Source organism: Natator depressus, chromosome 2, assembly GCF_965152275.1.
Source record: "Natator depressus isolate rNatDep1 chromosome 2, rNatDep2.hap1, whole genome shotgun sequence".
NCBI classification, from domain to species: domain Eukaryota; kingdom Metazoa; phylum Chordata; order Testudines; family Cheloniidae; genus Natator; species Natator depressus.
Window position 1 is genome coordinate 132,034,712 of NC_134235.1, and position 27,812 is coordinate 132,062,523.

A 27,812-nucleotide genomic window follows, 5' to 3' on the forward strand; every position below is an offset into this window, starting at 1 on the left:
TGCCACAGCCAGTGCAGCCCTGGAGCAGTCTGTTTCTTCGTGTGATGTAACCCTCTAGCCAGGTGATTTATAGTCCTATTCTTCTGGGGTAAGGAAGCAAGTCCAACAGCCTCATGCTGAGTTTGTGGTCCAAATCCAGACATACTAGTCCTTTGACCCATGACCTCCAGGGTCCTGGCTCTGTTTTTGGAGGGCCTGTAGGGGAATACAGGCTCTCCCTCTCCTTTGGGTTTTAGCCCAGGAACCCTATAGAGAGCATGCAAGGTCTGTTTATTCAGACCTTCCCATCCCCTGCTTCCCCCCAGGCTTCTTCCTACCTCAACCTATCAGCATGCCTTTTCTACAGCCCCTTCCTGGGCCCACTGTGTACCTGTATTCCTCTCAGGCACTACAATGTCTCAGACATCACTGTTTCTTCAGAGTTGTGGCTCACAGGAGTCTTCTCTGGAGTTCTCCAAAAAACCTAAAACCAAAAGTATAAACTTAAACTACTTCCACCTTTCCTTGGCTTGAACTTTCGTCCTTCACCAGTGTACCTCACATACTCTACTCCTCAGCTGAACACAAAACACCCCCTGTGTCTGCCTCCCTGGAATCATAGCTCCTGTGGTGGGTCTCAAAGTGGAGCTAACTCCCTTCCTGTGGATTTTCCCAGTTCTCCTATCTCTTAACTTCTATCGGACCAACCTCAGAGAGAAGGAACTCCCAAACTCCTGTCTTTTGGGTCTCCTTAATATGACTGGGAAAATGTACTAACATATTTGCAATTGCACAGTGGGTTTTTTGAGGAGTAAACTATATGTCCGATGAAATGTCATTAGTACTCAAAGGGAAGCTAATAGATCAGCCTGCTGAAATGCTATGAATGAATGTGATGCTTTCATCCTGGAAGCACTCACATACTATGATGATGGGCAACTTATAAACATCTGCAGCTTGTAATTCCTCTTCTTTTTACATATGTAAAAGTCACCAAACAATTTTAATGTCATTTGTAATCATTAACTGAATAAGTCATCTAGTCTATCTCCGCCATCCCCTGTGCTGAAGCCTAGACCATCCCTGACAGATATTTGTCTAACCTGTTCTTAAAAACCTCCAAAGACAGGGATTCCACAACCCTACACCATTTAGTTTTCCCAGTTTTGTACATGCCAGTTGAGAGGTATCTAATGGAAAAATCTGAATAAAAAAATGTGTAATGTCTCCTAAAGCACATTTTCAATGGTTCTCTCACAATTTACTAAAAAGTAAACAAAAAATTATAAAGAAATATTTCTTGGTGAGATTAAACCTTATTCAGTCATATTTGAGTCAAGAGTCAACAAATTAAGAGAGATGAGCAGGTAACACACTATCCTTTTAGATTTTTTTAAAATTATATTATGCATATAACTCAATATATTAAATTATCTTTTAAAAATTGACTCACATTGCAAAGTTATGGATTTTCTACAAAAGAGCATAAGAGTCCTTATAGGGAGATGGTTCCTTGGTGCCCCTGCGCAAGGGGACTGAAAAACCCCAGAATAGAAATTAAATGGGAGAGAGAGAAGATTCTATTGAACATGATATAGTTTCTGAAATTTATATATACTTAAAACAAGTTTGTTATGAAATCACATTTAAAAGGCCAACTTTTGTACCGTGAACTGTATTATGGCTGTTTTCACTGCATCGCTGAATAAGATATATCCATCATACAAAGTTTAGAGCTTGAGTCATCAGGTTTTACACCAATATAATTTATTTGAAACCAATGGAGTTATAGCTGCATAAAACTGGAGAAACACAGTGGTAAATCAGGCCCAATATAATCACAGCTCTGCATTGCACACATGCACAGAGTTTTATTAAAGCATCTAGTGATATATCCCTAGCAAACCCATTCTGTGCTCTATGGATATATGAAGAACAAGTCTCCATTGCCTCATGCTTTATGTAATAATTTTCACCTGTGCCTAGTGGACCTGAGATACAACCACTGATTTCATTAGAATTACATTGGCGTAAAACTGGAGTGCCATAGTGGTGAAATAAACTCAGTAAATACAAAATTGGTGTTCAAAGGGCATGGTAGCATTTGATAGGTGTAAGTGACTACACCTGTACAGGGCAATGGAGAATCAAATCCATGATCTCCAACCAATATAATGGAAACCTTGTATGCTTCAGGATATACAATATATTCTGCATTCTCCTTTCATCTCATTTGAACATCCTCTAGTGATGAAAGGTAAGTTTGGTTTTTAGATAGGCAAAATGGCCTAGATAAAATAAAAATGTCCCACTGAAACTTATACCAACCCTTTCAGAGGGTCAAACAAAATCTTTGCGGCCTTAAAAACCAATATTCCATGAGGAAAGCTGTTCTTGTATTTTTGGCCTATATATAGGTGATCTTGTGAAAGAGCCTATACTCAGGAGATTTGCAGACCCAAGAAGTTTAGTTATGCTTTCCATACAAGCTTTTCATTTTTCAGGACATACAATATTAAGAGCATGTGATATTCTAAATTCTGTTTAAGTTCTGAGCACCACATTATCAGAAAACAGGAATAAAAATGATTAGGATGTTGGATGGATTGACTTAGAAGGAAAAATTGAAAACTCAGGCAGCCAAGGCTAAGAGATAACAAGCTAACCGTTTACAAATATTTGAATGGTGTAAGCGTAAAAAAAGAATTGGGATTTATTTAGGATGGAACAAATGGTACAATTAGGAGTAATGAAAATTACTAGTTAAAGGAAACTTTAAACCCAATGTCATTAAAGTCTTTGCAACAGTGAGATTTGTGATGATGAAACATTTATATAGCACCATTGCTTTACACAATGATTTATACACACATAACGTAAATTCCCTTTCCTGAAGAGTTTCCAGTCAGAGTTTCCTATCTAATTAGAACAAGTAAACTAAATCATAGCACAGGGAAATAGGGCATGGGATAGAGGACCAGAATATTATTGATAAGGGAGGGGAGAGTGCATTAAGAGGTGGGTTATATGGAGGAGAGCGGTTGCTATTGTTATCCCCATTTACAGCGGAGGTACTGAGCTACACAGGGATTAATGGATTTGTCCAGGGTCACACAGGAAGCCTATGGTAGAGCTGGGAGTAGAGCCCAGATCCCCTGGATCCCAGTCCTGTGCCTTAACCACAACCAATTTTTCACGCTAGCAAAACAAAACAGCAGTCAGAAGTAAATAATTTCTTAATTTTGTCCAATCTGTTTTAGATGTTCCTCAGACACCTATCACTGTTATATCTAGCCAGCTCACTAGTCTATCATTGATAAAGTAAGTTTTTATTGATATTTATTTAAATTGTTTTTTCATATTTTTGTTTTTTCATATTTCACATGAACTTCATGTTCTTCATTGCTCTAAAGTATAAGATGTGAGAACTTTTTCTTTAGCCTTTTAAAAAAAACCACACAATGTTAATGGACATCATAGTGGTAATGTTATGCAAGGCTCCATTCAAGGTCCATTGAAGCCCTGACTGACCATGCTCTGAGGAGAAAAACATAAATGCAATAAGCCCTTAGGGAAAACATTGAGTGGTGCTGAATAAGTCATAATTCCTGTTTGAATTATTAGACTGCAGAAGGACAGAGTTCAGTGAAGATGCAGCACCACCACATTTTTATCCAGAAGCTTCTTAGAAGTCATGATGGGCAGTTTATTAGATAATTAATGGTCTATCCTCTGAATCACCTGATACTATGCACTGTTGGAAACAGGACGCTGGACTAGATGGGCAAATAGTCTGATCTCTTACGACAATTTTGGTGTTCGCAAGTTATTTAGACAACCTATTGATGGGATCTGGTGGAAGATGACGGAGTGCCCTTTGCAATGATCCATATGCTTGTACTCTCGTTCAGTCAGAAAGGAATCAGATTCTGCTAATTTAAAAGCATCAGCTTTGCTACTAGCACTACAGAAAGTACTTTGCTACTTTCACCAACAGCAGTTAGTGGCAGGAGTTTTTTCAAGAGCTCCTGACACCACAGGACAAGACCACCACAGATCACTGTATTCTGCCAAGCAGTGTAAAGTACATTAGAAGTGCATTTTAAAATTAAATTATGACACTACAGCTATAATATGTGAAATGTGGATTATAGACTCATATGGATTATAGACTCAAAAGAGAGAGGTAGGGGTGAAAGCAGTCAGGAGTCCATTACAAATATCAAAGTAATGGATTTAAGAGCCTATAAAAAGGGAATTTTCACTTACACAGTCTCAGCAGCAACACATATGAAATAGTCTTCCTTTTATAAAATTCCTCCCTAAAGCCAAGAAGGCATCTGACTGAAATCTTTGAGCTGAAATCTAACCCGTACTGAGTCCTGACCTGGATTAAGCTCCTAAACAGAGTTTTTTCAAAATTAAAGCAAGCTTTACGGACACTTGGTTCCAGCTCTAATTGGTTTTAGCCAGTCATCCCCTTCTACCTCAATGTATGTTTTCTTCTTCTTTCTTTATGCCATTTTTCCTGGCGAGAGTCACAGTAGCAGCAGGAAGAGTAGGGAGGACCAGACCTCCTTTTCTTCTGCAACAAGTTCCAGCTCCTCCTCAGGGATTCCCCAGCATTCCTAGGCCAACTGGGAGAGATAATCCCTTCAGCGTGTCCTGGGTTGGCCCCAGGGCTTCCTCCCAAAGGGACATGCCCGGGGGGCATCCTTATCAGCTGCCCAAACCACCTCAGCTGGCTCTTCTCGATCCAGAGGAGTAGTGGCTCCACGCCGAGGCTCTCCTGAATAGCCGAGCCCCTCACCCTATGTAGGAGAGTAAGCCCAGCCCACCCTGCAGAGAAACCTCATTTCTGCTGTTTGTACCTGTGATCTCATCCTTTCGGTCATTACCCAAAGTTCATGACCATAGGTGAGGATGGGAATACAATTCCCCCCAATGAACTCTCTTTTTTTTAACTTTTCTTTTTCTGGTCAGGAAAGTATTGGGCTACCACTAACAAACCACCTAAAGCCAACTAATATGTAGGACTTTTCCCACTCTCTAGGGGAAACTGAAGTGCTTCTTTCCTAACACCAGATAATTATAAATTGCACTTAGAAGCCCTTTCTCATGGTCCATATTGGAGACCAGTGGTCTGCAGCAAGCACCGTGGCTTCTCCTGGACTTAGGAAATACACTACCGAAAGATTCCCACAGGCAACAATCCCCAAATTTCTACTCTCTAAAATAAGAACAAATGGAAGAAAGAGGAGGCCTGCTCTGTAGTGTATACCCTGCAGTAGGATTTTTCTCCTCTTTTCCTTGTAAATTTACATATAACTCAATTTAACTTTAATACAAGTAACATATGTTGTTAAATTAATCCTTTCACAGATCTCCCTCTTGGATTTCCATATTGTCTACGGTGGCTTGTTTGGATGCATAAATCAAATATAGTAACATAATTCCAGCTGCCCTGGGAATAGATAGGAAGCACTTTAGCTGTGGTTTTCCAGCCTAATTATGCTCCAGATATATCCATAACAGTTCCATGGAAGTCCCGAAATTGCTTGGACTGAGCTTGTGTGGTACCGTTGAATCCCTCATTATTACAAAGGAATCGTTTCTAGTTCTTCAGCAATTGCTTTATAGCATGGAACTCAGTTGCAACTGGGATCTTCCTATGGAAAGAAAATAATTGATTTGATGTTCACTGCTATTTTATTAATATTTTTTGCATCAGTTTAGTTCTGTCTTTTAAAGTACAATATGTCCTAATATGTTGAATCGGTATGCCATAAATCTAATAACCTTGGGCTGGTTATCAAATTAAACTTTTCCATGTATATCATCATCTTATTTTACCTCACAAACATAGAATAGGAGTAAAAAATTCATCTAACATATTGTGACGGGGCAAGGCCAGATGGCTATAGGAAAGTAGTGAGAAACAGGTATGTTAGCCCCAGGCTAAACAAATCCCTGTTACCATGGTAATCAAATGGCAGTTGCTCCAGGTTAATCAAAACACCTGGGGCCAATTAAGATCCTTCCAGAAAGCAGTGGAGACAGCTAGGTTGATTGGGACACCTGAAGCCAATCAGGGGCTGGCTGAAACTAGTTAAAAGCCTCCCACTTAGTCAGGTGGGGGGGGGGGGGCATGTGTCAGGAGCTGTAGAAGGGAGCCACCCTGCTGGAGAAATGGAGCAGTACAAACCTTATCAGGCACAAGAAAGGAGGCCCTGAGGTAAGGGTGATGTCGATATTGAGGAAGTGGGGGCTGCTGTGGGGAAGTGGCCCAGGGAATTATACTCGTCCTGTTTCCAAAAAGCTACCTAGAGCTGCAGCTATCAGGGTCCCTGGGCTGGATCCCAGAGTAGAGGGTGGGCCTGGTCTCCCTCCTCCCCTCCCCAACTAATCACTGAGACTGGGAGATAACAGAGACTGTGCGAGGGAGGATAGCTTTGCCTCACCTCCCTTGCTGGCTTATGATAAAAATGTCTCAGTAGACTGTGACCCTTGCCTCTAGAGAGAGAAGGGCTACGTGGAGGGTCACAGTGAGCCTCTGAGGCTAGTGTAATCTGCCTAGAAGTGTGGGACCCACTGAGACAAGGTCGGAACTTTGTCACAATATGTTTTAAGAAATATATTTTAATGCATTAAACTAATGCTTCATAGCATATCTTTAAGAGTCTCTTCACATATCATTAGTGTGTCTGACGCATTCAGCTGTGCTACACCATTCTCTCAGCCTAAAAACACAAGAGACACTTTAAAGATAACTGAAGATAAAGTTTCTAATAGAAACACCATTTTAATAATTCCTTTGCAGCTGTCAGACCTATGGCTTCAGTCATTACATTCTAATATAGATGTAAATTTTCTTTTGGAGTTGGGGAAAGTTTTAAATGTCATAATGATTTCCAGAGAGAAAGTGAGTCATTCATCTCTAGCACATTTAATCTTTATTGTTTGCCTTATATCAAGCAATCTTTTCAGACAGCTTTCATAAAATATGATTGTTACTGTTTTATAAGAAATATAGTGTAGATTCTATATAAAAAGGAAATACAATAATGTTTATAAGGAAGAATTAATCTCGCACTCTGGAGAGGACCAGGTCTGACAAAAGGAGGCAACTGTACCAGGGCCCCAAGCTCAAGGGGACCCAACATGTATGTAGCCTCTGTGTAAATAAAGTGAGATGGGATGGGATGGGGCCCCTTTGAACATGATGTATTGGGCCTCAATTTTCCCTCAATGGGCCTGGAGAAAACACTGAGAAATCAGCTAAAAACAATCAACACTTGAATTCTCACATTTTTAATATGAAAAAACACTTGGACTCTATGACAGGGTGCATTCACCTCTCCTGCAGTGAGCACCTCCTGTCAGCTGGGTGTGCACTCTCTCTTTGCTCACAGAGCCCCTTGTCAGCTGTTGCCCTTGTCAGGTGGGTTCAGGTGGTTCTTCAGTGAGTGGCCCTCAGGCTGTCACACGGTCTCAAATGGATGAACCCTTGCCAGAGTAACAAATGTCCAGCAAATGCTTGGACCTCTGCAGGGTCTTCAGCCCCATCCATAAGGCCTTTAAATTCCAGCCCTGTGCTTGGGCCTCCAAATGAAGCTTGTCCCCTTCTCAGGGCTTTGGCCACCCTTCCAGTGGGGGAACCCAAAGCGCATCCACAGCCCTTACAAATAGCAGTCACATGCTGCTTTCTTTAATAGTAGCTGCTGCTGCATTCCCTGAGCTGCTTCCCACTCTGTTCCATCACTGTCATCCATTACCTTAGGGTTACGGTCCTTGGGTCTGTCTGTTCCCTGTTTGCGCAGTCTCTCCCAGGCCTCCTTGTTTGGAGAGTCCCTCTGTCTTAGCCCTTCTGGTCCCAGCCAGAAAATGACATGCTCAGTGGCTCCTTTTAACTGAACCTGCTGTGCTGACTGGCTGTTTTCTTGCAGTCCTTCTAGGCAGACCTGAAGGACCAACCTTTACTGCTCCTTTCCTGAGGCAGGGTGTGGTAGAACCGCGAGGTCCTTCAACATCTTGAATTAAATCACATGGCTATGACTTCGATTTTTCCCTGTGGCTAACAGATTATAGGACAGAATGTGGATTACAGCCATGCCATGGAGTAAGTCTTCCAAGAAGTGTAAAGATGCCACGTTTCCTGTACACTCTAGATGCAGTTTTTGATTTCTGATGACACTTCCTGCTGAGCCAGAAACAAAGCAGCCCAGGCCAGTGACAGGTTCTAGGTACACAGAAAAGTAGGAAGTTGGTTACCTCATTTGTGTGTATAGTTTCTGTTCATAATCAAGTGTTTATCTTGATACCAGTCTGCTTGCTAATAAGATACTGTAATAGCCAGGCCCAGAGTTAGTGGTGGTGTGGTGCTGCATGAGAAGGGAAGCAATGGTGGACATTCTCCTAGGAAGCAGAATGTCTCTTAGAGATCTCCCACTAGCAATGGAAAGAAAGCAATCAGCATCACATTAGAGGGTGTCGTATGCTCCCACTTTGTGGCCAGTCTCCTGGCAGGTGAATAAAGGGGAGAGAGCTAAGTCTCCATCGATTTCCTACTTAAGGAAATCACTGTTACTTAGTAGGGTTGAACCCTCATTTTCCCATCGTCTCAGCATGCCCTCACTCTATCCATTTACCCTACTTATTTACAATTTGTTCCCCTAGTTCCGAGGAAGTTTCACTAGTTCCTTGTGGGGACTGCCCTTGAAATAATATGACATCTTAGGTCTGGCTGCAAAGTCTGTTGTTCTAGCATCTGAAAAAGGTTTTTTCATCATATGCACACCCTGACTATAGACACAAACACAACTTGCTTTGGAATCTTTCCAAACAAATTTTTTTTTTTTTTTTACAAAAATCCCAGTTAGTAAGTCAGTTATGAACCAATTCTGTTGTAAAATGGGGAGTTTTCAGGACACTAAATTGTTGTCAGCCACAGATGGAAACCAGAAAGGATGGAGGTGACACCAGTGTCTGAAGCCTCTGCAATGGCAGGAAACTGGTGTCAGACAGGCCAAAATGATCCTAGCTGATGACTCCTGTTCAATGTTTAAGAGGAAGGTGTAAAGCCAAGGTCTTGGCCAGTCTGATCTGGAGGAAAATTCCTTTCTAACTCTAAATCTGGTGATTGGTTTAACCCTGAGCATGAGAGCAAGAGTGGCACAGCTAAGCAGCTAGGGCCACAGGATTTGTTGAACTGCATCAGACCATTGGTGCCACCTAGCCTGGTGTCCTGCTTCCAGCTGCAGATGATATCTGGTGTTTCAGAGGGAGTTGAAAAAAATCCCCATAATTCATCAGGCCGGTTTTGAACTAGGGAAGACAAATTTTCTTCCTTGCCCCTGTGCAGATCAGTTGAAGCCCTGAAGCATGAGATTAGATTGTTCTGATCTCAGCTACATAGAGTGTTCACATTATGGGAGCAAAACACAGGTTCATTTTCTTTCCATGGTGTGGAAGCGATTAATTGTGCCACTCTTACTCACCTTGAGTAGTACCTTACTCCACAAGTCGTACCATTCATTTCAATAGCAGCTGCTGTGGAGTAAGGCACTACTCAGCCTGAATAAGGGTGGCACATGGGGACCTTTATGGAAAATAGCAAATGTGTACAAATACATGCCCAAGACCTGGCCCTCCCCAAATAAACAAAGGGCCAGACTCTGGAGAAGTTGCTTACCATGGTGAGCTCGCTCTTATTAGCAGTTCCACTGAAGACAGTGGTTCTATCTGAGTGAGACTAGGGTTCACAGTCTGGCCTTAAATAAGAACTTCAATCTCTGCTTCTTTGCACTGTCAGGTGCAAGACCGACTCTGATTCTCATGGCATCTCTTGGTCTTCCTTGATAGTCATTCTCCTTCTCTCTGTCTTTCATCCTCTTTATTTCTCTCCCCACCTCTCTCTCTTTCTGTGTATGGAGTGTGGATGCTTTATGCACTGTGGGACCTATGGAAAGAAATGTCATTATTAGAGCTAAAATCTCTAATGTGGCACCCCATTCATACCTTCCCTTTGAACTGCTGCTGACCGGCTAAAAGATGCATTTCCTCTAAACTCCTTCCCTAGTACATGCTCAGCTACCATCTGAAATAATAGCAATAATTATTGTGTTAAGAGAGTGCCTGGATACCCCAATCCCGCTGGGGATCCCACTGTGCTAGTTGCTATAGAAATACAGAGTAAGAGACAGTCCGTGCCTTGAAGAGCTTCAAGTCTAGACAGTCAAAACAAGCATGACAAAATGATGGAGAGAAGCAGAGACAAAGTGACTTGTCGATGGAGACAGCAGGTCAGAGGCAGAGAGGAAAATACAACCCAGGTCGCCTGATTGCCATTCCAGGGCCCTTCAATTGGCTATTTTACTCAGCGGAGTGAGAAAAGACCATATGGGCCATTATTACATTATTTTAAAATTTACAAAAATCTTTAGCCGAGTCACTGTGCAAGTATGAAAAGGGCACCAAAGGATTATAATGAGAAGATCAGAGAAGGAAAACTGCACAAGAGATAAGTAAGAAGGAAAGAGAGAGATTATTTTCCAATCTTCTTTGAAGGATTGCACATGTCCATTCCCCTGTAGGTTTGTGTGTGCCTCGTGCATAGTTGTCAGTACCCATCAGGGGAGCATGAGTGCCCCCTGGTGCATCGCACCACTGCACACAGAAAGAGCTGCACTGCCCCCGACCCAACCTCAATTACTTCTTACCACCAGTGACAGTTGTTGGAGCTGCAATCTTAATTTCTTCCTATCTTCCCTCCCTTAGTGTATATAGCACACTCAGTGTTAGTTTTAGTCTTGTATAGTAGTTCTGTAAATAGTTAGTTATCGGTATAAATTTATAATCTTTTTAGTGTGTGGTTACCAGTGCCAAGTTTGGAATTGGAATCGGTGCTGGAATGATGCTCCATTTTTCTGGCTTCAAAGCCTGTATTTCATGTAACAGCTCTAGGCCAGTGAATAGGCCTCATCCCAGCTGCCTTAAGTGTCTGGGAGAGATGCAGGTGAGTGACCAATGTGACAAGTGTAAGCAGTTCAAACCACATTCGAAAAAGAACAGGACTGCCAGGGCTGCCTCACCAAATGGGTACTGAGCACACGAGAGTTAGGAATGCTCTTTCAGTTCTTACAGAGTCATCAGCAAGATACCTAAGATTATTACACCAATCCTAAGAAGAGACTGTGTAAATCTCCTAACGACTCCATACCAGGACCTTCCAAGAGGAAGGCACCAAAGACTCATGGGGTGCCCTAAAAAGTTACACCTCCAGGAGCAATCTCTAAGCCAGGAGGGATTGTTGACTCCAGTACCCAGGAAGGGTCCACAGAGACCAATTCCCAAAACATTGACACATCTCTCAGTACCACAGGCTCAAGAACTCTTTCCGATGCCATTAACACCCAGGCATTCAAGGAAGACAGAGAGTTACTTAACTTGTTGGTACTGGCTTCCCCTGAAATTCTAGAGCCTCAGTTGGTACTGACACTGGAACCACACGCTCCTGTGGTCCCAACTCCGGAGCCAGAGCACCACCTGGAACCAGCCCCTTCTTGCCGTACCTCTGCATAGGGTTGCGTCTTGATTTTGCTGGTACCCCCTTCTCCAGACTCAGATCCCCGTCCCCTGGTACTGATAGATAGAGCCCTGCATGGGACTAGTGTAGAGCCCTGCAGCAGGACTGGGATCCTGCAGGACCTCCTGGACCCACTGCTGTAATAGTGGGAGAGTGGGATTAAAGAATGGTCCCATGCAGGGCTCTACCAATGGGTTCAGCTCCCCAGTGGTTGGAGGAAATGGACTCCTCACTGGACTTGGAAGTCAGATCCATTATGTCCTGACCTGAGATTGCCCAAAAGTCCCAAGTGCCTCTCTGCCATGATACCATCCACGGCCTCAGCATTTTAGGAGTCAGTGGCCTTCTCAGGACTGGGTCCCACCTTGGTACCAATGGCCATTCTGGACTCCTTGGGACTTCCTAGCACAGTCCAGAACATCTCTGCTCTTTTCCTGCACCTCTATGTCAACCAGGTGCCAGGAGCATCTACAGGAAGGTCACCATCCTCTTTCCTCCGGTACCAGGATTGATAATGCGCAGAGGAGACATTTGCTAAGTACTCCTCTGGAAAGGAATTGGAGGAGGGACCTCCTGGGCACCCCTTAGCCTCCTCTTCTTCATCAACTGATGAAGCAGCAGTCACTGAATCTTATCTCCCCCTCCTTATGCTTTTAGAGCTCATCAAGACTTGTTGAGGACAGTGGCTGCAGCTCTAGATGTACCTCTTCTGGCTGGATAAGAAAGGTCACACAGGATTGTGGACATTTTAGTCTCAGCAGGACTCTTTTGGGTAGCTCTCCCTATTAAAAAGGCAACCTGCAGCCTGTCAAGGTTTTAGGGCATACCTCTGCTTCCCCTGCCTCCTGCAGCCAAAAGGGTGGAGAAAAGATATTATATCTCTTCACAGGGATTTGAGCACTTTTACAACCGCCCTTCTCCAGGCTCTCTAGTGGTCACAGCCACCAATGAAAAGGAGTGACAAGGATATCAAGGAAAGGAAGCGAAGAAGCAAGGCTTGTCTAGCAGGAAGCTTTATTCTACAGGAAGTTTACTGCTCAGGATCGCCAACCAGCAAGCCCTGTTGGGTCAATAGGATTTCAGCCTGTGGGATAATATCCTGAAGTTCAAAGACAAGCTTCCTGATGACACAAAGCAGGCGTTCTCTGCTATGGTGGAGGAAGGCAAATTAGTTGCCAGAATGACATTGCAGGCAAACCTGAATGTAGCAAACTCTGCAATTCGAGCTATGGCCTCAGCCTTCACAATGTGGTGGTCATCTTGGTTGCAAGCACCAGATGTGCAACAAATTATTCAGGACCTCCTATTTGAAGGTCCTTTGCTGTTTTCCAGTAAAACAGATGACAGTCTGCATAGACCCAAGGACTCAAGGACAACCCTGAAGTCTTTGGGGATCTATACATTGGCGGCAAAAAGAAAGCTGTTCTTCCCGCAGCATTTTCAATGGTTCCAGCACTTCTTGCCATGTGTTCCCAGGACTTGTCCAAAAAGAGTGGCAGGAGTGTCAAGAGACCTCCTCCTCTGCAGTATCGGTTTTTGCCTGGACTAGCAAGGTCCACCATGGCTGTGATGGCCTCAGTGGCCATCACCAGTGCACTATCCAGGATATCCAATGTATATGAGGAAATTTTCTTCATGGAACCTGGAAGGATTTCAATCGTCCGAACAACACGACTCAGGTCTGGGACAGTTTATCAGATAGTGATGAATTAACAACCCAACCTTAATAGCTGGATCAGTACTCTGGAGAAATAACATCTCCAGAAGAAAGTCTAGGGGTGACTTCAGCTTCATCGCCATCAGAAGGTGCAGTTTTATTCTATGAGCTAGTGAATAGAATGACAAGGACACTGGACATTCCTTCAGTGACCACAGAAGAATCTATACAGCCTGTAATTGACCTTTCAGATGGTTTATCTGAGCTGGCAAAGATGGTATGGGCTGCAGCTTCATCAGTTCAACCTATGTCAAAAAAGACTGATAAAGTATACCAGTTTTCCCAGGAGGTATGCCTATGTTCCACACCCTCCTTTCCCCAATTTTGTTCATGGTTGAAGCTGCAATTTAAAGGTATAAAGGAGAGCAAGCTCATTCCATGCCAACTGATAAGAAAAGTAAAAATGGATGTGGAGGGCAGGAAAATCTTTTTGACTGCTACTCTGGGTTTGCGAGCAAATTATCAGACAGTGATGGCAAGATACCTGTAACATTTATGCGGGGAAATGTCACCTTATATAAATCTCCTGGAGGGGCACACGGTCAAGCTGTTAGCGTTCAAACTCTGTCTAAATGGGAAAGACTCTACATAAAAGAAGTGCATAAAGTAGCTGCAATCCCACTTCCTGAAGGAGTTAGCTGTTAGTGCATACTCTACCAGAGTGGTGGCTTTTACTAAGCACATTCCTCTAGCAGAGAGCTTTGTAGAGAAGCTACATGGAGTTCAGGTCATGCTTTTATTAAGCACATAGAGTCTAAAGCAGATGCTAAGTTTTGTAGGCACTCTTTCAGTCCTTAGTCAGTTAGGACTCTGTGTCCAACCTTCCTGGGTAGAATGTACTACTTGTTAGTCTGTCCCATGAGTGGGAATGTGTAGAGGACACTCAAAGAAGAAATGAAGCTTACTTACCTGTAACTGGAGTTCCTCGAGATGGACTTAACCTATGCACACCTTTCCCTACTTTCTCAGAATCCTACTTGCCAAAGGACATAGGGTCATGGCAGAAGAAATTGAGGTGGCTGGAGTGATGGGCCCCTTTTATACCTCACCTGTAGTAGTAATTTACTCCACAATAGTGCTATTCATATCAATACAGTTCCTGTGGAGTCAGGTACTGCTCAGCCAGAGTAACAATGGCATATACTGCCCTTTATGCACAAATGTGCACAAACACATGCCCAAGACCTGTCTCTCCCCAAATGGAAAAACAGCCAGACTGTGGACAAATTACTCTCCAAGGTGAGCTCTTTCTCACAGCAGAGCCTTAACAAAGCATTTTATCAAGCGGGGTGAGTATATTTGCACCCCCTAGAGGCAATGCATAGAAGGGCACACCTTCCATTTAGTACAGATTTCAGAGTAACAGCCGTGTTAGTCTGTATTCGCAAAAAGAAAAGGAGGACTAAGGTGCCACAAGTCCTCCTTTTCTATTTAGTACAGAGAATTTCAAACTATGAGTGTGCAGAAATCTGGGGGGGGGAGCAAGTGATCCCACCTGCCCCCTTCCCCCCCATTTTTCTGCTCCTGTGGCTTTGTGCCCTGGGTGGCCCCACCCTAGGTATGGCCCTGCACACAAGCACAGCCCCACTGGAGTCAGTAGTTCTACTTCGGCAAGTAACTGCTCAGCTGTGGAAGTAAGGGGTTCATAAGTTGGACCTAAATAAGAAATGTACCACAATCTTTGCTTCTCAGCAAGGTGTGGGGTAGGAGGCAGAATCTGAGCTGCATCCCAGGATCTCTTGGGCATTCCTGATGGTCTGGCTGTCATATTCTCTCTCTCTCTCTCTCTCTCTCTCTCATTGGATTATGGATGCTTTATGCACTGTGGGAGCAGTGGAAAGAAATGCCAGTATTAGAACTAAAACATTCTATTGTAGCTTGGTGCTGATTGTGTCAGAGCCTCTCCCAGTCTGAGCCCTATGAACAGGGACAGGAAACACAGCACCGTCCCCAAAGTGACACCCTAGTGATACTTCACTTTGAACTGCTGCCAACCAGTTACATTGATGCAGTGCCACCAAACGACATCCCCATGGCCAACTACCATCTGAATTATTCGTAATAATTATTGTGTCAAGAGAGCCTGGAGACCCGAACCCCATTGTGCTTGGTGCTTTAGAAATACAAAGTGAGACAGTCCCTGCTTTGAAATGCTTTGAATCTAAATAGTCATACCAGACATGGCAAAGGCTGGAGAGAAACAAAGGCAACATGACTGGTTTGTAGGCCAGCAGGTCAGCTGCAGAAAGGAAAATCCAACCCAGGTCACCTGGTTGCCATTCCAGTGCCCTGTCATTTTGTCATTTTATTGAGCAGAGTGAGAAGATCATTATTACATTATTTTAAAATAATTTTAAGTCTTTAGCCAAGTCAGTTACCAAATGTCAAAACGACAGGAAAGGCTCCTCATGAGAAGGTCAGAGAAGGAAAACTGCACAAGAGCTAAGCAAGAAGGAAAAAGACAGATTTGAAAGAAACTTTGTGAAAAGGAGCCACAGATTTCAGTCACACCCAAACCCTGGATCTAGTCACACTCAAACTCGGGGGATGGGGTGGAGTTGGGGGGGGGGAGGCGGGGCTGGAATTTGGATGGAGATTTTGCTGCTCAGCCCCCTCAGCTGTGGGACTGATGACATATCACTCTGTGTGAGCTCAGGAAGACCTTGAAACCACTTCTTTTCCCCTCATGGAGAGAGAGAGGCCAGCACAACTGGAGAGTGGACAGCTATCTGCACTACCCCCTTCCTACTGCAGCCAGTCAACTGATTGGACTTACCTAGGGGGTGGAGATTACATATTTGCGGTGGGGCTCGATTTGTGTGCTGTGTAATGTTATCACTATATTAGCTATTAGAGATGGGCACCGACCACAACCACAGCACCCCAGATCTCTTGGAGAAGGATTGAAATCCAGATCTGGATCAGAATTCTTTGGTGTGGGCCTATCTCTAATAGCAATAGACTGTCTGGGAAAACTGTGGCAGAGCTGAGGAAGCAGGCTATTAGCTGCTTCTCTCCCTGCCTCTCTGACACTGAGGCAGAGATAGGTCCTGATAGAACATACTGGGGAAACGAGGTCATCAGCAGTGTGACACCCTATTGATGACACTGTCCTTTCTGAATTGCTGCTGGCCAATCAGGTTGCCGTATTTTTGACTGATCTCACAATCCAAGTCCCAGCCCCGCTCACTGCAGCAACCATGGGGTTCTCATCTCAATGGGGTTCCTTCTGCTCTTTTTGTCCCAGTTCTTCTCGTTTCTTTATAGTGTATTTAGATGCTTTACGTGGAATGACAACCTTTTATGTTAGTGGCTTTTGTTTTTATTTTTTTTATTTTTTCCCCAAATGAGTATGAAAGCCACACCTGCTTGGTGCGGAGCTCTGCCCTCCTCTAGTGGTAGCTAGCCCAACGAGAGATGGATGATCTTGCTACAGCCATAGCTAATAGTGATAGGTCTTTTAGCTCTGATAGTAGAGGATCATGTATTAAGACCTAGAGGTACCAGGTTTGATCTCCAATGCTGATAACCCACTAAGGGTTGTTGGTGCTACAAGTGTAAATATTTCAGTAGACTCTCGAATCAGTGCATGAATTGATCCCTTTATAGAATCTCAGGACAGAGAAGAAGAAATCAACAGACACTGGGACGGAATTACACTCTTTCCTCTAGACAGATTCTGCGTGTCAGGCTTGAGGCAGTACTTGGAAACTAGCCCAGCTGTTCTCTTGCTATTCCAGGTCTCTGAAGAAATAAAGGACTTCAGTTGTAATGAGCCCTAAATCCACCCCAAATTAAAACAATCTATATCAGCAACTCTTTTTATTGCATGTAATCTGCAAGCAATAACCTGAGTATCTGATAGGTGTAAAGGCTTAGCAAAAGATTATGTAGTCTGTTCCTCAGGTATTTGGTAACATGTGTGCAAGACATCTAAAACGTATTTTTCGGATCAGACGCCAGGTCCTCAGTCCAGTTAAATATGCATTCCGTAATCCTACTGTGCAAAACAGAGTTAAATAGCAAGATTAAAATTTTCCCAGAACTGGGAAATTCCTGGGTGGTGTAGGGTCATTATAGCATCTCCTGTGCCTCTACCACTCCTGAGCCCAATGTAGGAGGTGTGGTCAGAGAGAAGAGTGTGTGGCCAAGGATGCTGTTGCATGTAGCTGATTCCTATGCTGAAACAGCATCTGTTGTCCCATGGCAGGTGCTCTAAAATAGAACAGAGTTTAGAGAGACAAGGTATGTGAGGTCATAACTTTTATAGGACCAAATTCTGTTGGTGAGAGAGACAAGCTTTTGAACTTACACGGAGCTCTTCAGGTCTGTAAAAGTTACTCAGAGTATCACAGCTAAATACAAGATGGAACAGATTGTTTTGCATAAGTAGTTAACACATGTCAAGGGACTGTTCAAGGTGAAGTGGCCTATTAACGCCCTTCCAGTCATAACTCCTCTCCAGGCTCACCTTTTGAAAGTGTTGTGCAGGTTTCCTTTGAGGATGAGGACTGATAGGTCAGACACTTTGTGAAAAGTGTTCATTCACAGGGGACAGGGTGTTTTTGTCTTATCATTTTCCTGAGTGAGTTTATTTGAGAGCCCAGAGATTATCTGTTTCACCCACACAGTTATTACTGGATGAGGTACACCACATGATGTGATAGGCATGTGTAGGACCCACGGATCTTGAAAGGTGTGTTGTGGAGGGTGCTGATCATTGCAGCAGTGGAGATATGTCTGCGGGTTTTGCAGCTGTTCTAGCAGGGTCTGGTGATGCTTTGAGTTGGTATGTCCTGGTCTGTGGGGAGCTTGCTTCTAATGATGAAGTTGAAAAGTTTAGGGGTTTGTTTGGAGGCCAGAAGAGGGGGTTCAGGAAAGATTTCTTTCAGGATGGGGGTCCCTCTTGAGTATGGGTTGTAGTTGTTTGATGATAACCCATATGGGTTCTAGTGCGTGCTGGTAGGGACAACTGCTTCCCCACCCCCACTCCCTTCCTTTCCTCCCTATGACTGGAGGGGTGTTAATGGGTTATTTCACCTTGAACCTTCCCTTGAAATGTGTTAACTACTTATGCAAAAAAATCTGTTCCATCTTTTATTTAGCCATGATATTCTGAGGCCTGATCTACAGTACAGAGTTAAGTCAATGCAATGCAGCTTACATTGACCTAACTATGTAAGTGTCTACACTAAAATTTCACTCCCGCTGATGTAACTGCCCTGCTGCACTGACTTAACTCCACCTCCACAAGAGGTGTAGAGTAAAGGTTGATGTAGTTTGTTCAACACAGTGTCAGTGTAGACCCTGCGTTGCTTACGTTGACTGTTACTGGCTTTCAGAAGCTGTGCCACAATGCCCCACACTGACAGTACAATCAGTACAAGTGTTCCTGGTGAGGACGTGCATTGCCGACGGTAGTGTATTAGTGGTGGTCCCTCCCACTCTGGGTCAGTGGGAGGCCACTCTGCTTCACTACATCAGAGGGCATCGCCCACAGTTAGGCCATTAGTCGGGCAACCCACAGCCTGTCTCTCTGGCCAGCAGTCCGGGCAGAACAGTAGTCAGGGTCTCTAGTCCGCAATCAGGGCAAAGGTGCAAACAGTTACGAGTCCAAGCGCTTCGTCAGGGCAGGGCAGAAAAGAGGCTATAGCTCAGGCCTGTGTTCAGGGCCAAGCAGCAAGAGGGTCGGGCATCCTAGCTCCAGCGTATGGCCAATAATCACAGGGTCCTTGGCTTAGAGAGGGTGGACTGCTACCCCAAGGGTGGGGTGGCAGGGTAGGGGGGCACAGGTCCTCCCGACTCCACCACGTTCTGCCACTGGGTCAGCAGGGAATCCAGCTGCAATATGCTGACGGGGTCTCTGGCAGCAACGCAGCCAGACTAGGGTCACTTCCTCCCCTCACCTCAGGGGGTACCTGGATCTGTAGTGGGTCCTCTGGTTCATCGGGGTAGAAGGCCAGTGGCAGTCCCAGCGGCTCCTCAGTGCCTTGGTCAGCAGGTGGCTCCAGCAGCTCTGGCCAGTCTGCAGTGGATCCCCACCGAACTGAGTCTCCCAGCTTGGAAGCAGGCAAGAGGCATCTGTCTCCTTCAGCAGCTGCAGCCCAACTGCGCCCCTGGACCTGCCCTTTATACTTCCTGTCCACCCTCAGACTTCCGGTGGGAGGGCTGAGCATGACCTGGTTCCACCCACCAGGGTTCACAGAGACGTCCCTTCCCCTCTGGCTCAGTGGGAGACCACTCCACCTCACTACACTGACACAAGGAGCAAAGCATGAGCGATGTAATTACTGTGGCGGCTATATGCTGACGTAAGTGAGGTTGACTTAATTTTGTAGTGTAGACATGCCCTGAGTTAGTTTCTCAGACCTGAGGAAGAGCTCTGTGTAGCTGGAAAGCTTGTCTCTCTTGCCAAGAGAAGTAGGTCCAATAAAAGATATTACCTCACCCATCTTGTCTCTCTAATATCCTAGAACCGACACGGCTACAATAATACTGCACAGAACACAGTTTAGGCTGGTGACTGAAGCTGGACCTACCAGGCTCAGGGAGCTGCCCTTTCTCACCCTCACCCCGCAGATTTATGTTCAGCACAGCTCAAAAGATCTGGTCCCAAGTTTCCTTTAGAATTTGTTTAACATAGGGTGAAGGGCAATAGATTTAGCACAATACAAGTAAACAAGAGTGTGCAGTCTGCCAAATATTTCCGTAAAGCATTCTAGGGCCCCAACCCTGCAAAGACTTATGCTGGTGTTTAATTTACACGCAGTGAGTAGCTCCATTAAAGTCAAAGACATGACTCACAGCACAGAAAGTGAAGCATCTGTATAAACCTTAGCAAGACTGGGGCCCAATGTAGAGATGGGAAATCCATTTGCTTAGACTCTGTCAAATGTGTCCTTCACATTCATTTGCACATAAAGGGTCAATAAAAAGAACATATTGCATATACAGACCTGACGCAAGGAATGGAGATTCTTTTTACAGAAACTCAGTGTTACTCAATGAAATCCCATGCAACACAGGGGGAATTTTAGAGAGCCAGGACTGTAGGAACACATTTGCGTCTTGTTACTTTTTCTGCCAGTTTATGCACTTTCTAGTCCATACATTTTAGTATACAAATAAGAGGAGATTTGCACTCTCCTCCTTTCTGTGTGTGGGTTTTTTAATGTCCTTCTTGGCAGAAAATTCTGCCCTATTTCTCACAACACAGCTGACAGTTTCTATAGCACTCACTTTGGCAACCTGTTTAAATGTGTCCCTCCCCCCCACCCCCCGGCTGCTATTTTCCAGCAATTGTGGGTTTTCACGGTATTCCTTTACAATTTCATTTTGGAAACCAAAAAGCGTACTACAGAACTACTGGCATAATTACATTGAGACAGACTTCTAAGTCATGTAGACACTTGAAAATTTTGCTCTAAGTTCCATTTCCAACAGTGATTTAGGGATTCTTGAAAATCAGATATAGGTTCCTACATTTAACTGAAACTCAGTGGGACTTAGTTTCGAGGGCCCAGATCCTAAAAGGCATTTAGGTACCTAACTCCTATTGAAATCACCAGGAGTTAGGCACCTAAATGCCTTTGAGACTCTGGGCTTAAGTAACTAAGATGTTTTTTTAACATGTTACCTACAGCCTAATTTTCTGCCATCATCAGAAAATTATAAACCAATCAAATATATTGTGAGCTATAAAGGGATCTAAAAGAATACAATATCAATCATAATATGTTTATTGTAAATTTATTTCTCATAATGAGTATCACATTGTCTTGACTTCTTTGGTCTCCTTGGTCCACAATTCTACCATTAGTCTCTTGTGCTCCTGGTCTTCTGAGGCTTTCAGGTGCTTCAATCGGGCCAGTTCCATTGCAGTGGTCTCTTTGTCACCTGGGGCAGGAGGGTGCTTGGATACCTGGTCAGAACTTATGAGCAAAGCTCTCCGTTCCTGATCTGAAGCTTTTTTTTTTTTTAATGGGATAGTCCCCTCTCCTTACATAATTTTTCAAGGTCTTTTGTCTCAAGACCATCATATGACTTTGGGCTCGTCTACATTACCCGTTGGATCGACGGGCAGCGATCGATCCAGCGGGGGGGGGGGTGATTTATCGCGTCTAGTCTAGACACGATAAATCGACTGAGCACTCTCCCGTTGACTCCAGTACTCCACAGGAGCGAGAGGTACATGCAGAGTCGATGGGAGATCATCAGCCATTGACTTACTGCAGTGAAGACACTGTGGTAAGTAGAGCTAAGTACATCAACTTCAGCTACATTATTCACATAGCTGAAGTTGCGTAACTTAGATTGATCCCATCCCACCCGCCCAGTGTAGACCAGGCCTTTGATTCACTCATTGTGTCGATTCTTTAACCCTTAAAAACGTTGAACAGTATTGGGTTATGATCAGAGGTGAAAGTAAGCCAGTGCGCCCCGGTACAGCGTACCGGTAAGAGCCGGTGCGCCATACCAGGACTGGCTTTCAGAGAGGGCAATTTAAAGCCCTGGGATAGTGGCGGCGGGGCTGCGGCGGGGATTTAAAGGGCCCTGGAGCTCCAACTACTGCTACCCCCCTTCCCCCGGGGCCCTTTAAATCCCGGCCTGAGCCCTGCTGCCCGAGCCCTGGGGTAGCGGCAGCGGGGCTCCGGAGGGGATTTAAAGGGCCGGGGCGGTAGCGGCAGCTGGAGCCCCAAGCCATTTAAATCCCCGCCTGAGCCCTGCTGCCTGAGCCGTGGGGGTGGGGGCTCTGGCGGGGATTTAAAGAGCCCCGGAGCTCCAGCCACCCCTACTACCCCGGCCCTTTAAATCCCCACCAGAGCCCTGCTGCCAAAGCCCTGAGATAGCGGCAGTGGGGCTCCGGCGGGCATTTAAAGGGCCAGGGCGGTAGTGGCAGCTGAAGCCCCGGGGCCCTTTAAATTCCCGATGGAGCCTGGCCACCGCTACCCCAGGGTTCGGGCAGCAGGGCTCAGGTGGGGATTTAAAGGGCTCTGGCAGCTGCTACCACAGTGGAGCCCCAGGCCCTTTAAAGCTCTGCCAGATCCCCGGCGTAGCAGTGGCAGCCAGGAGCCCCCAGGGCTCCTCAGTGATTTAAAGGGCCCGGGGCTCCACTGCGGTAGCAGCAGCTGGAGCCCTGGGCCCTTTAAATCGCCCCCGAGCCCCAGGGCTCCCAGCTGCCTCTGCAGCTGGTAGCTCGGGGGTGATTTAAAAGGCCCCGGGCTCCCAGCCGCCACTATCGCAGCTGGAGCCCTGGCCCTTTAAATCAAGATGTAAAGGGCCCGGGGATTTAAGGCCCTGCCTCTTCTGGTTGAGGCCACGCCTCTTCTGGTTGAGGTCATGCCCCCTGCTTAGGACTCCAGCGTACTGGTAAGTCCTCTAACTTACTTTCACCCCTGGTTATGATCTATAAATCCAATTGGCCTGTGGCATGTGAATCCTGCCAAGACTATGCCAATTGTCATGCTGTCTGAAGTGGCTCATGACCATGAGTGCCAATCTCAGGGCCTGTTTCAGAGTGGTAGCCGGCAGAGTGTGAAGAAGCAGGACAGAGTCCCCCAAACTGGTTGCGTGTTCTATGGTTAGATTTCACTAATGCAGGAACACATGTGAACTCCTAAAGTACTATAACAGTCTTACCATGGAGTCACAGGCAGTCCCCTTGGGCATTCCAGTCTCTCTTGCCGCCCAGGCAAGCTGGACTGTGTAATAGCTGATTGCTATACACCAAAGATCACAAAAGATTTAGGTTGCTTCTGTCCCGAGGGACTGGTCACTTACCCCAGGTCAGTTGTACCTGAGCTCTCTCACCAAAGACAGTGTTTGTAGCCAATCCTGTAATAAACTAATGAAAGATTTATTAACTAGGAAAAAAGAGTTATTTACAGGTTAAAGCAGGCAACATATATACACAAATGAGTTAGTCTGTGGTTCCAAAAGGTGACAGCGCTGTAGTAATCTGCCAGCCCTAAAAGACACTCAGTTATTTGTATTTCTTTCTTCCAGAATTCAAGCTGATAGGATGAGCCCTTTTTGCACATAGCCTCTTCATGGGTGTTAAGGGGCAATTAACAAAGTCTCTATATTGTGATGTCCCACAATGGCCCACTGAGTTGTGATAGCCTTCTTGATGACCAGGAGACAATCCCTCCTGACTGGTTCACAGCTCCAGAACAAACATTTTTTTACAGTTACAGAGCAAAAACTTAAATATTTTAGAGTGTGATAAAGATACTATAAGTGAGATCATAGAATCATAGAATCATAGAATATCAGGGTTGGAAGGGACCCCAGAAGGTCATCTAGTCCAACCCCCTGCTCGAAGCAGGACCAATTCCCAGTTAAATCATCCCAGCCAGGGCTATGTCAAGCCTGACCTTAAAAACCTCTAAGGAAGGAGATTCTACCACCTCCCTAGGTAACGCATTCCAGTGTTTCACCACCCTCTTAGTGAAAAAGTTTTTCCTAATATCCAATCTAAACCTCCCCCATTGCAACTTGAGACCATTACTCCTCGTTCTGTCATCTGCTACCATTGAGAACAGTCTAGAGCCATCCTCTTTGGAACCCCCTTTCAGGTAGTTGAAAGCAGCTATCAAATCCCCCCTCATTCTTCTCTTCTGCAGACTAAACAATCCCAGCTCCCTCAGCCTCTCTTCATAAGTCATGTGCTCTAGACCCCTAATCATTTTTGTTGCCCTTCGCTGGACTCTCTCCAATTTATCCACATCCTTCTTGTAGTGTGGGGCCCAAAACTGGACACAGTACTCCAGATGAGGCCTCACCAGTGTCGAATAGAGGGGAACGATCACATTCCTCGATCTGCTCGCTATACCCCTACTTATACATCCCAAAATGCCATTGGCCTTCTTGGCAACAAGGGCACACTGTTGACTCATATCCAGCTTCTCGTCCACTGTCACCCCTAGGTCCTTTTCCGCAGAACTGCTGCCTAGCCATTCGGTCCCTAGTCTGTAGCGGTGCATTGGATTCTTCCATCCTAAGTGCAGGACCCTGCACTTATCCTTATTGAACCTCATCAGATTTCTTTTGGCCCAATCCTCCAATTTGTCTAGGTCCTTCTGTATCCTATCCCTCCCCTCCAGCGTATCTACCACTCCTCCCAGTTTAGTATCATCTGCAAATTTGCTGAGAGTGCAATCCACACCATCCTCCAGATCATTTATGAAGATATTGAACAAAACCGGCCCCAGGACCGACCCCTGGGGCACTCCACTTGACACCGGCTGCCAACTAGACATGGAGCCATTGATCACTACCCGTTGAGCCCGACAATCTAGCCAGCTTTCTACCCACCTTATAGTGCATTCATCTAGCCCATACTTCCTTAACTTGCTGACAAGAATACTGTGGGAGACCGTGTCAAAAGCTTTGCTAAAGTCAAGAAACAATACATCCACTGCTTTCCCTTCATCCACAGAACCAGTAATCTCATCATAAAAGGCGATTAGATTAGTCAGGCATGACCTTCCCTTGGTGAATCCATGCTGACTGTTCCTGATCACTTTCCTCTCATGTAAGTGCTTCAGGATTGATTCTTTGAGGACCTGCTCCATGATTTTTCCAGGGACTGAGGTGAGGCTGACTGGCCTGTAGTTCCCAGGATCCTCCTTCTTCCCTTTTTTAAAGATTGGCACTACATTAGCCTTTTTCCAGTCATCCGGGACTTCCCCCGTTCGCCACGAGTTTTCAAAGATAATGGCCAAGGGCTCTGCAATCACAGCCGCCAATTCCTTCAGCACTCTCGGATGTAACTCGTCCGGCCCCATGGACTTGTGCACGTCCAGCTTTTCTAAATAGTCCCTAACCACCTCTATCTCCACAGAGGGCTGGCCATCTCTTCCCCATTCTGTGATGCCCAGCGCAGCAGTCTGGGAGCTGACCTTGTTAGTGAAAACAGAGGCAAAAAAAGCATTGAGTACATTAGCTTTTTCCACATCCTCTGTCACTAGGTTGCCTCCCTCATTCAGTAAGGGGCCCACACTTTCCTTGGCTTTCTTCTTGTTGCCAACATACCTGAAGAAACCCTTCTTGTTACTCTTGACATCTCTTGCTAGCTGCAGCTCCAGGTGCGATTTGGCCCTCCTGATATCTTTCCTACATGCCCGAGCAATATTTTTATACTCTTCCCTGGTCATATGTCCAACCTTCCACTTCTTGTAAGCTTCTTTTTTATGTTTAAGATCCGCTAGGATTTCACCATTAAGCCAAGCTGGTCGCTTGCCATGTTTACTATTCTTTCGACTCATCGGGATGGTTTGTCCCTGTAACCTCAACAGGGATTCCTTGAAATACAGCCAGCTCTCCTGGACTCCCTTCCCCTTCATGATAGTCCCCCAGGGGATCCTACCCATCCGTTCCCTGAGGGAGTCGAAGTCTGCTTTCCTGAAGTCCAGGGTCCGTATCCTGCTGCTTACCTTTCTTCCCTGCGTCAGGATCCTGAACTCAACCAACTCATGGTCACTGCCTCCCAGATTCCCATCCACTTTTGCTTCCCCCACTAATTCTACCCGGTTTGTGAGCAGCAGGTCAAGAAAAGCGCCCCCCCTAGTTGGCTCCCCTAGCACTTGCGCCAGAAAATTGTCCCCTACGCTTTCCAAAAACTTCCTGGATTGTCTATGCACCGCTGTATTGCTCTCCCAGCAGATATCAGGAAAATTAAAGTCACCCATGAGAATCAGGGCATGCGATCTAGTAGCTTCCGTGAGTTGCCGGAAGAAAGCCTCATCCACCTCATCCCCCTGGTCCGGTGGTCTATAGCAGACTCCCACCACTACATCACTCTTGTTGCACACACTTCTAAACTTAATCCAGAGACACTCAGGTTTTTCCACAGTTTCGTACCGGAGCTCTGAGCAGTCATACTGCTCCCTTACATACAGATTAATGCATGCATACAGATTAATGCATGCAGCAATTTACAAGTATTTCACATAGACTAAACACTAAACAAAGTGTTATAAATTCATTAGCCATCCTAACACAGTGGTGAAACAGACTGGTTTCCAGCAATGAATTTGTCAGTGCTTGGCTGAGGCCTAAACCCTGGGCAAGAGCTGGCACCTGGTTTGCCAGCGTCACAATGAGCTCCAGGCATTGGCCCTTCCAACCATTTTTATCTCTAAAATGTAATCCTGATATACTGTACCACACTTACTTTTCTAGTTTTGGACACTTTCTTAGCTGGGAAATAAAGCATAGTTATGGAAGAATTCTCCACTAGCAGGTGATGGAGCCCACCAACCTCACTTCATTTGATGCTTATCAAACCAGCTGTGAAACAACATTGTTAGTGGTGACAACCAGGCTAACCCTCCTGACTGTAGGACAGTGATACTCAGACCTCAGTGGGTCAGGAGCCAAATTAGCAATCAACATTACTCAAAAGAGCCACAATAGTGTGATTTCATTGTTTGTTGTACTATTTTTATATCTATTATTCTCACAGCAAAATGACTGACCAAGTATTATTTTATCAACTACAATTGGTTAATAACATAGTAAAAGCATCCTGATTGGTTAATGACTTCAACTGGTTAATAATTAAATCACACAGTGTTTTAATATTATGTGCTACAAAGAGCCACTTGCAGCTAGCCTCAGTCTGAGGATTACTGCTGTAGGATATACTAAGAAATGGAGCTGCCTGGCAATTGCTGATTTTTCACCTACACAGAATGTTAGTTTTTCTTTTGCATGCAAAATGCTTTATGTTTTGGCCTTAGTAGATCTTGCTGATTAAAGCTCACTAATGTCTATGATACTCACCCTTTTTTATGTTTGCTTTTTGTGTTTCTCACTTGGCCCATTTGGTTTCCTTCTGGGTTTTTTTCGCTGTCTAATTTTTTTCTTCTACACCCCTCTTCAGCATCCAGATGAACTCTTTTTTTATGTTTGTTTCTTTCCTGTTTACTTCTGATCTGCCTGAAAGAGAAATACGTACTAGCTGCAAACATACTACATGTCTTTCCACTGGCTCTCAAAATAACTAAGTTGTCGTTGTTTTTAGCTATTTATGAAAGTTGTTGTAAAGAGACTGCAAATGAATATAACACAGAGAGAGCAAGAGAAAAACCACACCAAGACAATCACAAAAACTAGGAGCCTGCCATTCAAAGACAGTCGGTGAATTAAAATATGTTTAGACTATCACACATACAATATCAGAAAATGTATTGTTCAGTGACTGGAATGAGATTAGTGACTATGCATCTTCTAATGTACCCCCTAAGTGATATCTTATCTTCTCTGAATATCCCATTGCATATAAAAACAAATAAAAAACAAGACAGTTATCAAGGGAAATGTCCCTTTAAAAATGCAACATCAATTTATAACCACTTCCCTCAAAATGAGCAATGGCTCTTGGGGCAACTTATACAGTGTTTACTGGGTGTTGCAGTACTGTGTTGCACTGCTCAACGTCTCCAAGATATGATGCAACAGAAAAGGGTAGCATGACTTCTAAGTTACCGAAAGGGCACGTCACCAGATTTCTATCCATCTGCAAGC

The 27,812-nt window shown here is 44.9% G+C and overlaps 1 long non-coding RNA gene across 2 annotated transcripts; it reads right to left on the reverse strand.

Annotated features, from left to right (window-relative positions):
- LOC141982712 (uncharacterized) lies at nucleotides 1-27,338 on the reverse strand. Of its 2 annotated transcripts, XR_012638194.1 has the most exons (5): nucleotides 27,069-27,338; nucleotides 23,061-23,124; nucleotides 14,954-15,102; nucleotides 9,671-9,937; nucleotides 1-463 (listed from the first exon to the last, which is right to left on the reverse strand). It is a non-coding gene; the product is annotated as an uncharacterized LOC141982712 (long non-coding RNA). The 2 variants fall into 2 exon arrangements; XR_012638193.1 differs by lacking the exons at nucleotides 23,061-23,124; nucleotides 27,069-27,338 and having other exon boundaries at nucleotides 14,954-15,338.
- Between the last annotated feature and the right edge of the window lie 474 nt (nucleotides 27,339-27,812).